This window comes from Cupressus sempervirens, chromosome 6, assembly GCF_028749045.1.
Source record: "Cupressus sempervirens isolate cs-2001-9-10 chromosome 6, ASM2874904v1, whole genome shotgun sequence".
Taxonomy (NCBI): Eukaryota; Viridiplantae; Streptophyta; class Pinopsida; order Cupressales; family Cupressaceae; genus Cupressus; species Cupressus sempervirens.
This window is the reverse complement of record NC_143123.1, coordinates 472,075,988-472,096,105: the sequence shown is the minus strand read 5'-3', so window position 1 is coordinate 472,096,105 and position 20,118 is coordinate 472,075,988.

Here is a 20,118-nt window from a genome sequence, read left to right as displayed (position 1 = left end):
TATGAAGTTGGATATGAAAACTATGATTGGATGAATCATTAGAGGTATCAACAATCCCATCATAAATGAGATCTTGGATTTTATGTTTCAACACTATGGAATCTTTAGTTTTATGAAATTTTCTTCCATGGAGATTAATTTAAGATCGCCCCGTGTGTATGTAAAGGTCTTAAGGGAAATTAATTTAAGAATGCAATATTCTCCTCTAACCTTTTCTCAAGTTTAGAATTGATTTCTATCATGTGCTTAGAGAGATGAAGGTAAGAAAGATTATTTGTCTCTTCTAGCTCTTTGTATTGAACATAAAAAAAGAGAGATGACAAGTGAACAAATTTAAGTGTAGTCAATAGATCAAGGAAACCATTTAGTGAAAGAAATTCTTAGTATGCATATCATAGACCATGAAGTTATAAAATACCAATAGCTCTAAGATCAAAGAGCCATTTTAAGCATGTTCAAGCACTAGAGAGATACAAAGATAGTGACACATGGAGTAGTCTTCAAACAATCAAGCAAGGGACAAAGCAACCTTTCATGATACAAGTCAAAGGGGTCAACCTTTCTTGAAAACTTTTCAAAATCTAACTCCTAACAGCTACAAGTCAGTGCCATTAGCTCCGAGTGGGTGGGTGAACCATAGTGACACCCTTGTTCCAACCATGTAGACCCTCGATCGTCCGTGGCCACCCCATACTGAGGAGTCTCCAAGGTGCTCTAAGTGCATTTGGAGGTCGATCTTTTGAGGGTCATAACTCAGAGCTCGTGAGGGCTATTGATGAACTGTCAAATGCTACAAGTCGGTGATGCTGAGGCATAAAATAACCTATCTCATTTTTGAGAGATCACATTCTATTTGGATTCAGCACAATGATCTCGCTCGATGCCAAAACTTGTAGTGTGCCTCAGTTCATAGGTGCACCACAGCGTAACTTTGAAATCGCTGATCTTGGCATCGAATCATCAGTGCCATTAGCTCTTGATGGGCGAGTGAACCCTAGTCACACCCTTATTCTAGCCACAAAGACCATCCATCATTTGCGGCCACCCCGTACCGAGGAGTCTCGAAGATGCTCTAAGTGCATTTGGAGGTCGATCTTTTGAGGGTCATAACTCAGAGCTCATGAGGGCTATCGATGAACTGTCCAATGCTACAAGACGGTGATGCTAAGCCCTAAAATAAACTATCTCATTTTTGAGAGATCACATTTCATTTGGATTCAGCACAGCTATCTCGTTCGATGCCAAAACTCGTAGTGTGCCTCAGTTCATAGGTGCACCACAGTGTACCTTTGAAACTGCTGATCTTGGCATCGAATCGTCAGTGCTGTTAGCTCTGGATGGGCGGGTGAACCCTAGTCGCACCCTTTTTCTGGCCACAAAGACCATCCATCATTTGCGGCCACCCCATACCGAGGAGTCTCCAAGGTGCTCTAAGTGCATTTGGAGGTCGATCTTTTAAGGGTCATAACTCAGAGCTCGTGAGGACTATCGATGAACTGTCAAATGCTACAGGACAGTGATGTTGAGGCCTAAAGTAACCTATCTCATTTTCGAGAGATCACATTCTGTTTGGATTCAGCACAGCAATCTCGCTCGATGCCAAAACTCACAGTGTGCCTCAGTTCATAGGTGCACCACAGCGTAACTTTGAAACCGCTGATCTTGGCATCGAATCATCAGTACCATTAGTTTCGGATGGGCAGGTGAACCCTAGTCATACCCTTGTTCTGGCCACAAAGATTGTCCATCATTTGCGGCTACCCCATACCGAGGAGTCTCCAAGGTGCTCTAAGTGCATTTGGAGGTCAATCTTTTGAGGGTCATAAATCAGAGCTCGTGAGGGCTATCGATGAACTATCAAATGCTACAGGATGGTGATGATGAGGTCTAAAATAACCTATCTCATTTTTGAGAGATCGCATTCCATTTGGATTCAGCACATCGATCTCGCTCGATGCCAAAACTCGCAGTGTGCCTCAGTTCATAGGTGCACCATAGCGTAACTTTGAAATTGTTGATCTTGGCATCGAATTGTCAGTGAAATTAGCTCTAGATGGGTGGGTGAACCCTAATCACACCCTTGTTCTGGCCACGAAGGCCATCCATCATTTGCGGCCACCCCGTATCGAGGAGTCTCCAAGGTGCTCTAAGTGCATTTGGACGTTGATCTTTTGAGGGTCATAACTCAGAGCTCGTGAGGGCTATTGATGAACTGTCAAATGCTATAGGATGGTGATACTAAGGTCTAAAATAACCTATCTCATTTTTGAGAGATCACATTTCATTTGGATTCATAACAACAATCTTGCTCGATGCCAAAACTCGCAGTGTGCCTCAGTTCATAGGTGCACCAAAGCGTAACTTTGAAACTGTTGATCTTGGCATTGAATCGTCAGTGCCATTAGCTCCAGATGGGCAAGTGAACCCTAGTCACACCCTTTTTCTAGCCATGAAGACCATCCATCGTTTGCGGCCACCCCGTACCGAGGAGTCTCCAAGGTGCTCTAAGTGCATTTGGAGGTCGATCTTTTGAGGGTCATAACTCAGATCTCGTGAGGCTATCAATGAACTATCAAATGCTACAGGATGGTGATGCTGAGGCCTAAAATAACCTATCTCATTTTCAAGAGATCACATTCCGTTTGGATTCACCACAGCGATCTCGCTTGATGCCAAAACTCGCAGTGTGCCTCAGTGCATGAAATTTGGTGAATTATGATAGCCCCGAGAGGGCATGAAAATTGTTTATTGAAAATATGGTTTGGTATGGCAAGTCTCCATTTTAGAACACACCTTCACCCTATGTTTATGGTTCCATCTGTGAAGCCATTGTGAAATAGTCTTGGGGGGAAACTGTTCAAGTTTGAAATGTAATGTTTATGCATTGAAAGATTGTATGTGTATCCCAATTTGTGCCTTGTTCCCTAGCGCGGGGGTGGTCTCTTTAAGGCCTATCGTTGGGTGGAAAGCACCCATGGTCCTTGTTATTTTGTTGTGTTGCATATGCAGATTTGTGTCCAAGGGAGAAATGGAAATGGCTTGGAATGATCATCTTGCAGATTGATGTTGGATGAGAAAACTTGACATTGTGCCCTCATTTGTGAAGGAGGATTCACTAGCTTGTTCATGTTCTCAATGATCATGTTGGACAATGTTCATGCTACTCATTTTCCATATCTTTCAATGTCCATGTTCCTTATGATTTTGAAAAGTCCCTTATGTTGCCCCATTGTGATGGAAGGAGATTGTATCATTGTTACCTAATGTACGTGTAGAAGAAATAATTGATAAGGTTGTATATACATGTTTCATTTGGAGTTTATATTTTTATGAAAGCATTGGTACGACTCACAGATTTGCTTTGACATCATTGTTATCATTTGAAAATGTGAAAGAAAGTTTTCTCCTTGTGGTATTGTAAATGAATAGTTGATAATAACAATCCATAGATGTTATGTGATACCATTGATTGTATAAATTTAAAACTTAGTAGATTTCTTACAATCTTGTTGTGCACTCACTAATTTGGAAGGAAATTTTTATGTTCATATCACATGCATGGATAACATTGATTTTAATTACCAAGCTTAATGCAATTCTAAGCAAGGAAATCTTCAAATTAATTTTATGATATAACAAAATGAAGTTTGTTGTAAGAGAAGACATAATAAAATCTATGAGATACATTGTTGTAGGCATGCATTTTCCTCTCTAGAAAATGTATGGTAAAGGAAAATAAATCCCTTCCTTAATATAGACCTATAAGATATTAAAGAATATTCCTAGATTCTAGACTGCTATCCAATAAAAATAAAAATAATAATAGCATATAGAGACTAATGAGTGTCCTAGACTAATATATTTTCTAAGTGACAGAATGGTACACATTACAATCTTGTGACCTCTAGGTCACATCCAACACTCAAATAATAAATTAGTAATTAAATAAATAAAGGTATATTAGTGTGCATGTTAGAGAATATGAAAAATTTAAATATTTAACTCGAAAAGAAAATAAAAGCCAAGATTGATTGGATGTACATATAATAGGGTTTTAATATGAAGTAAGTTGTCAGGATGATGGGATTGGAGAATCAAGGATAAGGATGGATGGTGGATTAAAATAATAACTCAAATCTAGTTTTATCTAGTCAATAAAGCACATTAATACATTGATACATATATGTCAGAACGACAAGGTATGTTATATACAAACCTTATTTATATGCTTGCACCTAATCCTTGCATAAACAATTCATCCAACAAATTTAAATTGATACACTCAATACGATGGTGTAGTAGGATGTGTTTAAATACAGATTGTGAATTATTATTGAGTTAAGTACTTTGAATTGTCCCTTATACTTACTAAGAGTTCCTCATTTTATGTACTTACTAATTCATACTATGAAACTACTTTGAATCTTAACATGCTTTGATAATAGTAATATTGATAGTGAGAAAGTGAGCTTATGGTGAATAGTGAGATGTAATTTAATGTAAAAAGTAAATCTAATAGTATAGTAATTATAGTAATTAAAATAGTAAATGTAAAAGCATGGCAATGTAGCTAGATTAGTTAGTAGTTGATGAGCTAGATAGTTAGTAATTGTCTTTTGTTACAGTGAGTTTAATTTATGTATTGAAATAGTAGTTTTTGTGTTTAGAAAACTGTAGTGAGTGCTAGTTTGGTGAGGAAGCAATGTTGATAGATAATGAGGATATAGTAATATAGTAATTGTCACATTAATATATATTTTAATGATTAATGAATGTGTGTACATTGGTAATGAGGATAATAAGTAATTCTGATCCCCTTCCCTTACATGCTAGAATCACGACCTAGTCCATATGATATAACCGACAGACCCTAATAGAATATTAGTATCAGAGGCTTGTTAGGATATGAATTACCTCACTAATTTGTGAGTGTTGTATCTTGAACTTGATCGTTTGACTCATGATGCTAACTTGAACTAGACTATCATCCAATCTACTTGAAAACCACCTGTGACTAAAATGTTAACACCTTCATACTATTCACATGAGTCTTGAACTCCTATTCAATGATAACGTTGTTTTACAATATGCAATTTCTTATGTGACTTCATAAGCTACAAAAAAAATAAAAAATTGTTGTGTTTTTACTAGTAAAATTTAGGGCATGACACATGATCCACGATAAATTGAACAATACTAGATACTAAATTAATATGTATATCATTGTGCACGTAAATGACAAAAATATATATCAAAATACATGTATCCATAGACAAAATTTTACAAAAATATATATCAAAGATCATGTATGCATAGACAAAGTACTCAAATATATATATATATATATATATATATATATATATATATATAAATACATAGATCCATATACAAAATGTGGCTGATCCTGCCATCAGAATTTGTATAATATCAATATTTCTATATACAATGTGGCATATGCCATCTCAAAATGTCTCATGATGCATCCTACAAAAACTATACTATCCTAGGGTGCTGGTGGATGATCAAAATGCAGCCTCTTCGCTACACTACGTGGATCGGATGCCTCCTACATAAACAAAAAAGGAAAACCCAAAGTTAGACTACTAAATTTATATCATTCTACGTATCTAACAATTGAATTACTCAAATGCATAATGATCTTTTCCTTATTGGAGATTAATACTATCAAAATTTCATATTAAATACCTCTCTCATCGACCTCGTGCGTCGGTCAGGAGTCCTCCCGTATGCCCTCGACAATGTTGGTACCTCTCTAATTATGGGCTATATATGTTCAAATACCTTTGTCAGATGAATCTGCAATTTAAACTATAACATTATAATTCATAGTATGCTAAATTTATAACATATTTAATCACGAATTCAAACTACAACTTACTATTGTAGGCTCCTCCTCAGGAGTGAGTGGCTATGTCATCGAATCTACATAACTATCCCGTCGAACCTCATGTGCACTAGGAGTCTCCTATGAGATACAAAATAGTAGTTTTTAATATCATGAAAATTAGTTTTGAATTTATTTATGAAGATAAGTGATGCAGGAGCATCCCATGCTCATCAGGAGGACATTGAAGATCCAAGGCATTACAGAGGTCATGGAACATCTCTTGAAGTCAATTGGGCAATCCTTGCACCAATTATGGCTCATGGAAGCACACAAAGTTATAATGTTGGACTCATATGTTGAAGAAAGTTGTAAATGGGCATGAGATAGGATTTTAGGATTTCATATGGTATATGAGTCATTTGATAGGTTCATGTAGGTTTTCATGATCATATCTTGTCATTAGACAAGTCAAAATGTTCTAGAATTGAGTTTTGGGGTTTGAAAAAGTAGGCCCTGGTTTTTGAGCCATTTTAAGGAGGGTTTTGAAGTTTGGGTGTTTAGGAGTGTGACCAAGACCTATAATCTTGAAAATACTTAGTGTGTTGGTCCCTTTGTTGAAGCCTTGGTGTGTCTAATTCCTCCTTGTGTGTCCCAGAGTTGAAAGGTACATAAATGGTGTCTAGAGATTTCTTGGTGAGGAAAGAAAGAGAATCAGTGAGTTGGCCCTTGGGAAGGAAGAAAACTTGTTGTCAAAATGCCTCCTAAAAATCAAATGGCTAGAGAACTTGAAGAATTGAGAGAAGAGTTGGCAAAAGAGAAAAGAGAGAGGAGAGAACTTGAAGCATCTAGAGTGAGGGAAGAAAGACAGATGAGAAGAGAGAGGCTGAAGCTTATTGCAAGGATAGAATCCTTAGAAAAGGAAAGGCAAGAACCTAGAGGAGAAGAGGTTAGAGGAAGAAATCATGGAGAGAACCATGAAGAAGAAGAGGTTGGTAATGCAAGGCAAGAGCATGAGACAACAGATGATCCTGAAGAAAGGAGATTTATGAGAATCATTAAGGCAGTACAAGGTAATGGTGAGAAGAACCATATTGATTTTCCAATATACTAGGGTAAAATGGATAGTGAAGAAGTGCTAGGGTGGATAGAGGCCCTTGAGAACTACTTTAATCTAATAGAGGCAGATAAGAAGGTAAAAGTAGCAATAGCAAGACTGAGAGGAACATCACTCACTTGGTGGACTAGTGTTCAGAATGAGAGAGAGGAAAGGTGGTGCAGGGCACCTAACCTATGTGGCAGGGGGGAACAAGTATCTATGTTTCCGGACACCTTGCCACTCCATGAAAGTGAGGATTCAAGTAGATTAGGAAGTTGGAATAAAGGTTTGGTCCATATTTTACAAGTTGGTCTATGCTTTGTAATAAAGGCACATGTAAGGCCCACAAGCATTTTGGTGTGGTTATAAACCAAGTGACTCCATGGGACCAAAAGGCCTTAGAACAGGGTATTTAGAGTCTAAACAGTATTAGCAAAAAGTGGTTGTTTGTTTGTTTTATGGTTGGGAATGCCTATATGGTTGTTCCAATGGTTATGTAGACCTTTATATATGTCATATGTGATCTCAGTTGAAAGGGGGAGATCAGAGTGTACGGTGGTTTGGAGAAAAAACAATAAAAACTTCAATTTTTTGGAAATTTACTTAGTTGCATTTAATAAATCCATATGACCAATTTTGAGTCAATGGAATAGTTTAGAAAGTTAAGGAATGCATAAAAACTATAGTTTGAAATTTCAATTTCAATTTCAAATGGTCATATTAGTTTTGGAGGGAAAGTAGTAATTTGGTATTTGTTTGATTAAATAAACCTTTGTAACCAACTTGGTCGGTTGGACAGGTGCATATAAGCCTATTTAAGTTGTAATGAATATATGCAAGACATGAATCATTATTTGTACGGAAGAAATCACAGAAATTGTATAGAACAACAATCATACTTTCCTCTGCATCAATTAAAAAAATCAAAAATAAATTATTCTTATACATACAATGGGACTCTCTGTGTGAATGAAAATCCCTGATGATCTAGGACGCTGAATCTGTACAGGCTCATCGCCAGTAGCCACATCCTATATACAATAAATAATGTAATTAAATGAGATTACCACAAAAATTTTACAAGAATACATCAATATTTAATCAATTAGAAAACATCTAATTACCTTTCCTTTGTCAATGCATGCTGGCTCACCCCCCGCACTTTGTCCCGCCGGGGCAGGTGGTATCTGCAAGATAAAAGAAAGATTAGAAACCATATATGCTACAATATCAAATAGAAAAAAGAAATGTGAACACAACATAATGTACCGTAGATGTCTCAAGGCCAAATGAAATGGCCGAGAGGGTAGCATCATCTATCTATCTGAGCTCCTCCTCGGTCATCAACTAAACATTAATGAAGATCACATACATGTAAAAGTCAGTATGGCTTAAAAATTAAAATTACTCTATTATAAAAATTAACTTTAAATCACATATATCATAAAAAAAATGTATACACATACCTACACCGAAGGAGTCCATGCCTCTGCATTCCCCTCCTCTCTCGCATCAGGGTCTGTAGGCTCTGCACGTGCATCTGGTGTATCCTCATCTAATACAAAATGATACTCAGTAAGATCACCTATGGGACCCAGGCAAATATTCTTGCATTTAATTTAAGTGTGAGGCACACAAATGTGTGATGAGCTAGCCGATGATGAACTGGCACCAACATCATCAACACGAGGAGGCAGGACTGACCTAGCGTGAGATATCATTAGGCTACTCAGCCTATGAATGGCTCTGATGGTCTGAGAGCTAGCCTCTGCCATAATATTTGGATGTTGCACTCAAGGAGGGGGGGAGATATTGGGGGTTGGGGGGGGACAAAAGTGCCAAGTTTCTTCCACTGGGAAGAGGGTCTATCCTGAGGAGCTCCTAGTCCAAAGCCCATGTTGGGCTTCATGCTCCAATAGTTCACTTTAAGTTTCAACACAAATTCTACATATAATTTTCTAAGGAAATAAAATGGTATGTCTAAATTTCCATGTGGAGGGATATCAAGGACCATCCACCAACGGTCCCAAAAATTTGCACGTATGGTGTCATTTGTGCACCATTTAATCGATAGTTTGGTTTTTTTTGGGTCAACTAGTATACCCATTTTTGGGTTAGCAAAAAGGCTTGCCAAATCGTCTTTGGTTATGTTGAGGGTCACGACGTCATCATAATACAAACCATCATCAAACATCTGGTGCATTTCATCATGCCAACGAAGAGCGGCATTTTGTTGGTTTGTAAGGGTTTCAATGTTATCCACTATGGTGTTTAACGTGGATAACATAGGAGCCAATGCAAGTACATTATTGTATGTTCTATGCAAACCTCTCAACTCAGTGAGATTTTAATTTATCAAATCCTCAATTTGAGGAGGGTTTTGAGGAGGTAGAGGATCATTTGGTGGACGGTTTTATGGGGATATTGGATCGTTTGGTGGTGGGTTGCGAGGAATATTATTCCCTGCCTCAGTGTCATCATTTTGATCAGCCATTCCTATTGAATTGCAAAACATAATATATATTTTAAAAAAATCTAAATTTTAACCATTTTGGTCAAAAAAACCCTAGATTCAACTAAAACAAACCAAATCATTCTAAAATCTATTAAATTTAGGTTAAAAATGAGTCGGCAGGGGGAAAAAAATACCTGATATCTGATATCCGATTTGTTATCTGATATCCGATCCGCGATGGCAATACTGGCCCAAATTCGTGTAAAATAAGGGCCCGCGGGTCTATGATTTTATTTAATCCAATGCACAGGTATCAGATATCCCATACAATATCGGATATCCGATATTATATCTGATATCCGATATCATTACAATATATATAATATAACATATAATATATATTACATTTTATATATTTTTATATTATATTTTATATTTATTATATTAATTTACTATATATTATAAAATAAAATATTATTATTATATTATATTATTATAATTTATAATATATTATACTTTTTTATTATATATTATATTATAAGATATTACTTTTTATTATTATATTATATCTTATATATATTATATTACATTACTATATATTATAATATATGAAATATTATATTATATTATTATAATATAATATGTTATTATAATATTATTATTATAGTATAATATTATACAATTATAATATAATAATATTATTATTATTATATTATAGTATAATAATTATTATAATATAGTATAATAATAATTATAATAATATTATTATATTATAGTATAATAATTATTATAATAATATTATTATTATTATTATATAATAGTATGATATATTATTTAATATTATTATTATAATAATTATTATACTATTATATGATTTTAATTATTAGTCGAATATTTGATTTAAAATCGAATATTCGATATTATCGGATATCCAATGTCAAATCAGATATCCGATATGATATCGGATATCCGATAAGGCTCGGCTTAACCTTCTAGGTTTGGTTCCTGGATAGGTAAAAAAAAGTCAGAGTGGATTTTGAAGCGCTTTTAGGCATCTTCAAACTCTTTTTTTTCACATCGCCACTTTTTGGCACACCATGATCCTGCACATACCCGAGAGCCTAATCAAGAAGAGTGATGATTTCGAATTCATAACTAAACATGACTGTTGTCAAGACTATAGTGCAATGGTTGCCCTCAAATAATGTTGATGAGAATGTATACTCTTACATTATGGATTGGATTCAAGAAAATACATTTCCTACTTCAGAAGAACATCAAGAAGTTAGTAGTCAGGAAAGATATGGGGATATTGAAACAAAACCATTTGAGTCAAAACCCCATCAATTGGCTTTTGATGCTAGTATTACCCTCTTGCTAGAGAAAACACCACTTCAAAACTGTCAGATTAAAGCTATGCCAAAAAGAGAGGCAAAAAACCAAAAAATAGCTTAGTCAAAAAATAAATTGCAACAAGCATACAAACAACACCGGATGGTAACTTCACCTGTTCTAAAAGAGTGACGAGGAGAACTAAGGGTTCTCCTTGTCAACAATAAAGATAGCTTCACGGAATGTTAGAGGCTTAAATTCCTTTGACAAAAGAATCATAATTAAGCAAGAGCTTGATTCTTTTAAAGCAAATGTGATACTCCTTCAAGAAACAAAGATGTCAATAGAGTACTTTGACAAAACAATTGGGAAATGGCCAAAGTGGAATTCTTCCCATAGCCCAAAAATTGGTGCCTCAAGAGGGCTAGCTATTCTTTGGAATCCTAAATCTACTCAAGGACAATTAATTCATAAGAAAGACCACTGGCAAGTCATCAGGATGAATTGCTTGGATACTAAATTTCTTATTTTCAATATTTATGGGCCCACTTCAACTTTGGACAAACAGTGGTTATGGATGGATCTCACATAATTTATACAAAACCAACTAGATACACACTTCATATTAGATGGTGATTTCAATGCTATACTCAAATTATCAGAGAAAATTGGTGGAATCTATCCACCATTGAGAACAATTCAAGATTTTTCAAACTTTGTTGAAGGTAATAGCCTATTCGATGTCGAACCAACAAATGGGACATTCACATGTACTAACAAAAAGGCCAACTTTTCACAAATAGCTATTAGGCTAGATAGATTCCTCCTATCATAGAACTGGAGACTATTAGAAGTTACATACAAATCAAAAATTTTGCCTTGCCCAGGATTAGATCACTTTCCTATTTGTCTGCATGTGACTTCAAAATTACCAGGACAAGTTTTTCAACATAGACCATCATTCAAATTTGAAAGATTGTGGTTGGGACATCCAAACTTTTTAACTTTAATCAAATAATGTTGGATTACTGCTCCACAATTAGAAGGAACCAAAATGTTTTATTTTGTGCATAAGATGAAACATACCAAAAAGTGGATCAAAAAATGGAATGAGGAGGTGTTTAAGAATATCTTCAAGGAAAAAGAAGCTGAGGAAAAATTAGAGAATATTTACAATATCATTATCAATTAAGGAATGGACAAGGATTTATACACCACCCAAAAAATCCTTATGCAAGAATGGGTAGAAATATGTAGCAGAGAAGAGGAATACTAGATGCAAAAATCAAGAAAATTATGGTTAAAAGAGGGGGATAGAAATGTAAAATATTTCCATGCTTCAGCTAAACAAAAAATAGCAAGAAACCATATTTTCACTATTACTAATGCTAAAATGGGGCACTCATTAACCGATCCCCTTAGTATCCAAGAAGGAGTTAGATGTTTTTAGTCTTTGCTAGCTCCACCACTTATTCCATGATTAGAATCTCCACCAATGGAGGAGTTACTAGATGCAATTCCCACTCTCATAATAAACACTAATGATTTGAAACTTTTGGCTCCATTCACCATTCAGGAACTCAAAAATGTGGTCTTCTCCTTCCCATCAAATAATGCCCCTAGCCCAGATGGATTTACTACTCCATTTTTTCAATTATGTTGGGATTGGATTGGATGGGATCTATTGGGTTTAGTTGAAGAATCTAGAATTAGCAAATCCATGTTGAAGAACTTCAACACTACAAATATAGCCATCATCCTTAAAATTAAAACACCAAAAACTTTTGTAGATTTTTGGTTGATATCTCTATGAAATACTATTTATAAAATCATCACAAAGGCTATCTATCTAAGGATGTAGTATCTCATTTCTAATATTATCTCGCAACCTCAAGGGGGTTTTATACTAGGCAAGGAAACAATGGAAGGTTCTTTAGTGGCACATGAAGTCCTCCATTCCATTAACAGTACTAAATCATCCCACTTTGTCATCAAATTGGATATGATGAAAGCATATGATAGAGTAAATTGGGCATTCCTACTCAAGGTATTATGGAAGTTTGGATTTGTGAAAGGCTGGTGTAAATGGATTAACGCATGTATTTTTGGAGCCAGATTTTTAGTTTTGATGAATAGTGTACTTGTTGGTTTCTTCACATCCACACAAGGAGTTAGATAGGGGGATCCTCTATCACTGGTAGTATTCATTCTCATGGCAAAATCATTCAGCAAACTTATTCAGAGGAAACAAGTGCTAGGCAAATCCCTAGGTGTGCAGATTGGCCAATCAAATATTTCAGTGACAGATTCCCATTTTTGCAGATGACACATTACTATTTGGGATCTCTAACATATCAGAGACCAGTTAGATTAAAGAATTTTTGGACCTTTATACAACAGCATCAAACCAAAGGGTCAATGCCCTTAAATCTAAAATCTACTTGTTCAACACTAATCAAATTATATCTAATAAAATTGTCAATCCCTTAGGATTTTCAGTAGACTACCTTCCATTTGTATACCTTGGAATCCCCTTTTTTATGGGGGCAAACAATATCAGCTATTGGACACTTATCATTGAAAGGATGAAATCCAGAATAGTAGCATGGAAAGCTCGATGGTTGTCATTATCAGGCATAATTTTACTTATCAAGTCAGTCCTATCGGTTATTCCTAACTACTATTTATTAGTTCTCAAAGCACCCCCATCAGTTATCCAAACAATTTAGAAAATGCTTAGAGGATTCTTATGGATAGGCAACATGAATGGTGAAAAGAAAGCTCCCTTAGTCTCTCTAGAAAAGATGGACAAGTAAAATAGCTAGGAGGAACAAGGATACATGATTTGCAAAAATGAAATCAAGCTTTTGGGGGTAAATTAGATTGGAAAATGTATAGAAAACCACATAACATCTAGTGCCAAATTATGCAAAAGAAGTACTTAGATGAAGCAAACTCATCCAGAATTTTCACAGTATCAAACCCACCTAAAGGTTCATCCATTTGGTATTTCATGGTTTCCTCTAGGGTAATAATATGTAACTTCATTACATGAGAAGTGAATAATGGTCTATCAATTAAATTTTGGCGTGATTCATGGAATGGTGCACTACCTCTAATTAGAATAGATGATATAGAGTACATAGTTACTACTTTAGAAAATACTTGGGGTACTTACTTAAGAGATTATGTATCGGTAGTATGTTTACATACAAGGAAAGTGATATGGAAGGATCCACATGAATTACCTTTGACCCCTTAAGAGATCCAATGCTTGGAAAAGATCTTCTCTCAAAAGCTAGTCCACTTATCAAATTTGGAGGATAAATTGATATGGGCACCAAGATTAGATGGAAATTTCACCATCAAGGAAGGTTATAAGATCATCCAACAAAAAGATGCAACCATTAGGTTATAATCTCATCCAACAAAGAGATGCATCCATTAAACCATCTCGTGCCTACACTTTTTGTTGGAATCATCTCACTCTACCAAAGGCAAGCTATTTTTCTTGGTTACCTTTGAAAAATAGGGCATTAACTAGTGAAAGGTTACATAGACTCAATATATATCAACCCTTAAAATGCCCTCTATGTGATAATCATCAAGAAGATAAAGATCATCTATTCCTAAACTATCAATTTGTACAGGTTTGTTGGTTGTTTATCCTTGGGAAATTACACTATTCTACTCCACTCCCATGCAAGCTTTGGGATCTATTTGAATCATGACTTCAATTGTTCTCCTCATCCCTCTTCTCTACTATTTGGATGTGTATACTAGTGCTAGTTGTGTGGGCATTATGGTGGGAGAGAAATAAAAGGATATTTTGTAGAACTGCCTCATCAATCTAAACAGACACATCTCATCTTGAGACATCAATATCTGAACTAGTTAATTCTAGTCACAATAAATTAATGCATAATCTACTTATGGCTCCATGGGATTCATCTATAATTCAAGAATGGAAACAAATTCATGTGTCATTTGGCTGGTGCTCTCAAATAGTACCTAATAAGGTGCAAAATAGATCATTAATCAAATGGAAACTACCATCTAATGGGGTTAGTAAAATAAATTTTGATGGCTCTTCAAGAGGTAACCCAAGAAATTCTAGGGTAGGAGTATGTATTTAGGATCACCAAGGTTTATTAATAGTAATAAAATTTTGCCCACTACCATTTGGAACAAACAAAATGGTAGAGGTCCATGCATTATTTGAGGGATTAATACTGGCAAAAAAGTGGGGATGTCAATAGATTCATATTGATGGTGATTCTATGGTCATAATTTCAGCATGCATTAACCAAACCTCTCATAACTGGAGACTCACATACATTCTTCAACAAATATGGCAATTTTTAGACACATTCCAAGAAGTCCACATATTGCATACTCTACGAGAAGGTAATAAAGTAGCAGATTATTTGGCAAATAAAGGATGTGATGGACATGACAATGACTCTTTTATTCATGATGTAATCCTAATATAAGATTCCCAGCTAAAACATATACTTCAATCAAATAGGGCAAAATTTGATGGAGACTCCTCAAGTGTGTAAATGTGATGCCTATCATTATTCAAATTTTCACTCGATGGTTATTGCTTGGTGGATGGTATTCTTAGTGCATCAGTGATTCACATGGCTATACTTATGAAATTGAGTGGATGGGAAGATGCTTGATAAGCCAATGTGTGTGTGTATTTCTTCACTATCTGAATCTCGTATTTGGTATACTACCACTACCAGCTCAAAGTACATTATTTTAATTGACCTACAAGTTGATAATTAAATGAAATGTGTGATTTTGCAACATGCACCTTGTGTTATAATTTTCTTTGTACCATATATATTGCAATAAAAGATATGGGAGCTTTGCCATTAATTGGCACATAACATAAACATTCTTTGGTGGCCTTCAAATACTTAGTTCCTCTAGTCATGTATTCACATTGTGAATTGAAGTCTTTATAGTGAAGATACTCTATGGGTTCAAAATGCTATGTTTGGTGTTTCCTTCCTACCACACTTGCAGGTGTCTCCATGAGGAGCTCTTGTCGAGGAATTTCAAGGTTTGCATCCCATCATGACTTTGGACTTGATAATTTCACCACTCCCTTTGGTCCAACCTCCATCTAGCATTTGGCTACCCTCTGGTAATGCAATACAGGTCCTAGACCCGAATGTCACAATCTCGCCTGGTTATTCCTCTAACACGTGACCAATAGTTCAACGTGCACTTGATGTATGGGAAACTAACAATGTCTTGGCTCTACCTACTAGATTGAAAAATCTTGGCACTCATCTTCTCCCATGGAAGATCGATCAAACCAATTATACAGGTGTATAGCATCAGCATGCTTGATAAGCATATTTTACAATTTTGTAATTTTTGTCATCTAAAATGTTTCCTTGGTCTAGGTTGGCATGATAAAATTTAGAGGACTTTTTGTGTTTCAAGGCATCAACCTATAAGGACTTGTGGTTTTCTCATGTAAACCAATATGTACAAAATGATATATTGATATATTTGTATACGACTACAATCCTAGGGTTTCTTTCAAGTTCTTCCATGGGGGAGTCTTTGAACCTATTTATTAATAAAAATATGGTGGTAACCCCACTTTGGCTTTTTTTTTTTAAAGTAACAAAGAGAAATCATACATATTTTCATAATGCATTCTTCAAGCATCTTCAAGCATTCATCAAGTTCAAGCCTTTCCTTCTTGCTTTAAGCTTCTTCCTTCAAGTTGGTTGTGGATTTTTGCTTCTAAGGAGGATATCCATCATTCAAAATAATTAAAGATCTTCCTTCCTTCATCGGTAAATTTCACATACATTCTTATTCATGAGGTTTTGGATTTTTTTATTTCTCATTGGTTTATTGAATCAAGACTATTACACTTACCAACTTGATTACATATCAAATTCAATTGCATCTAAAACGTTAATTATATCTTATATTTGGTATATTCATGCCTACAACATGTTATCATTTTTTTAATCATTATATTTACATTTCAATTTCAAGGTCGATTCCTCAATCTAGGGCTTGACCAAGGCAAGCCCTCATCCAAGAAAAACAAAAACTAAGTTTTACTATGTGTAGGAATAAGATATCAAAATAATGATCAAAGATCTCAAAATCATTCACTGAATCATTTATGGAGAGTTTGGGTCAAATTAGTTACATTCTCCTAGGAACATGGTTACTTCATCATAAATCATCCAGAACATAGTGATTTGGTCAACATCTTCCTGAGGCCTTGGGCCCTTGAGAAAAATATTATTTTATGAGTTTTTTGTTGTTGTTAATAATTCATAATCAAAAGTTCCCTTGGTCTCAGATCCATTATTCTAAGAGTGAAAAAGAATATTCCTCTACACATTTCAAGGTGATTACTTTATCATTTATTTTATATTGCAATCTAGAATTATTTTCATAAATTAACTAGGTTGGTTTCTTACATTTATCACCTAGATCTATCTTACATTATCATTTAATCAATTGGCTCATTTTTACATTTACATTTACACATCTTTAATCAAATTTACATTTCATGAAAGGACTTTCTTTCATACTTCCTTGATATAACTTGGGTTAAATATTTGTATCCCTTTATCTCCTTTAGTTTTTTCTAATATAACTTGAGTTATATTGAAAGTTATGTTTGGAAGCCCCTCTTTCTCTTGTATTCAATGTTAGTACAATGTGGAGGCCTTATCCTATTGAGTGCTTCCATTTGTTCATTAAATATTTTTGTGAACTTGACATCCTATACCTCCTTCTTTGAGTTAAATCTTGCTCTTTTGATATCTCTCTTATATTTCATTAGTTTTACTAAACATCTTGGTGGACCTAACATATCTCCTCTTTTTAACATTTGAACTAAATCCTTTGATCTGCCTTATTTTCTTCATTGCTAAAGTGTTTACCTTCTTTTGGTGAACCTAACACTTTCCCTTCTTTGTTTGATTTTGGAGTTAGATTTCTTCTTGGTATGCTTTTTTTTTTATTAGTGGTATTTAGATCTCCTTTTGCATTTCCATTATTTTCATATAGATATCATTTCATATATTTACATTTTGAAAATACAAAAAATATTGCATCCTACATTCTTAGATTATTTTCTTTCATAATCGTTGCATTTCCATTTAATGGGGTGGTTATCTTTATTTTGAACATATCTTCATGATCTTGAAGACATTCCATTTAATGCATATGATGATGCTTTAGTGTGTTCTTTCATTGAGGTTTGTCTTTTTAAAAATGATGTTGATCAAGCTCTAGTAAATCATGATGTTCCTAACATGTATAATCCTACTATTTTGAATAAATCCTTAAATATGGACATGGATTATCCTCATGAAGAAATCTATATGTTGTTTGATGAAAACATGGTTATTTTTGTAGACAGCCAAAAATGGATATATTTGTGACTTAACATTAAATTGCTAAGTGTTTGCTCTATTAATTAATGATTCCTTAATTGTTAATTAATCATCTCATTTTCTTCATTTTTCAATCTATAATTTATTTAATCATTATCATAATATTAATTAAATAATTAAAATTATTTAAATAATTACCATTATTTAATTAGTCACCTTTAATTAGTTGATCTTTATTGATCAATTAAAATTAATTTCTAAAATCCTATAACTTAAATAATTATCATTAATTATTAAGTGAGCTAATTGTTAATTATTTAATTAATCGCATTTAATTAATTGATCTATATTGATTAATTAAAATCAATTTCTAAAATCCTATAACTTAAATTAAGTTAGCTAATGCATTCCTCTTAATTAAATTAATTTTCAAAATTAAATTAAGTTCACTTGATCTCATTTTCTCTCATTTTAAATTTTCTATTAATTCTATTTATATCCATCTTTCTAATTTAATTTAATTTAATTTTTAATTCAATTAAAATTTTGAAATCTAAAAAAACAAATTTATGAAGAATTATCATGTTTAAAAATTAAAAAACCTCACAATTTGAAAATTCACTTCTAAAAATCATATATTCTTCAAGAAAAAAATAAAATATTTCCATTTTCAATTTTTGAAAACTTCATCTCTCCAAATATTACAAATATCTTTAGATTTTATGTTTTTTTAAAGTTAAATGTGAAACTTACTAAAATTTTCTTCTTGTCTATCAATCTCAATTTTCTTTCATTGATCTTTGTCATTAATTTTTAACCAAAGTCAATCTTGATTTCTTAGATTTGTCTACGTTGTTAATTTTTAACTAAAAAAACTATATAAGCTCTCTCTCTCTCTCTCTCTCTCTCTCTCTCTCTCTCTCTCTCTCTCTCTCTCTCTCTCTCTCTCTCTCTCTCTCTCTCTCTCTCTCTCTCTCTCTCTCTCTCTCTCTCTCTCTCTCTCTCTCTCATAAACTTTTGTATCAAACATATATTAGTTTATCATCACAATTGTTAGCAATCATATTCTTTGATCATTTTCTCAGAACTCGAAGGTCTACATGCGGCCAAAATCACAACTAAGTATACACTTCATACAAACAAAGAGAAGTAATAGAGGCTTGAAGGGTTTATCAATTTGCATGCATTCATTTTTTTCTATTCTATTTCTGATAATTATGCTTTTATTTCTATTGATTTAATCGTGTTACTAATAAAAAAATTTGTCTTGAAGATTTACCCTATGATAATTTCTTCTAATTTTCAACCACTTTCTATGCATTTCAATGAAATTCCTTCTATAGGTGAGGCCTTGATGATTTATGTTTGTTCTTCTCCTAAGAGTACCTTAGAGGTAAAGGATCACCCCCTTGATGTTTCTTCTTGTTCCTTTCAAGCCACATCTTAAATCAAATTAGATCTTGTTGAAAGATATGATCGTCATGACCTCCTTCTCACAAATATAATCTTAGACCCTAAAGATCTTAATCAAATTGACCTTGTGGGTGGCTTATTAACTCTTCAAGATTGTGCAACATTATATCTCACACCAACATTCTATAGAAAAATATACATCCTTGACTTTGGAAATCAAACACCCTTATTTTATAGGGGTATGCATATTGCATGTTTACATTTCAATCGCACTTCTTCTTTTCCTAAGATTTGTCAATATCAGTATTTACATTATATATAATTCATTAATTATATTATATTTCATATATTTCATAAATAATTCATTAATTATATTATGTTCCCTATCTTTTTGACATTGTTTTTGAAATAAAAAGCGACCAAAAAAAAGGGGGTTGGCCCTTACAAACCAAAAGCTGGTGACTAGCGCATTACCAATAGTGACCAAAAACAAACAAAAAACTAACTAAAAATGGACAAAACCATAGAACAACTAAACTAAGCTAAAAGTCCAGAAGATCTAACAACTATGAAAGTTCAA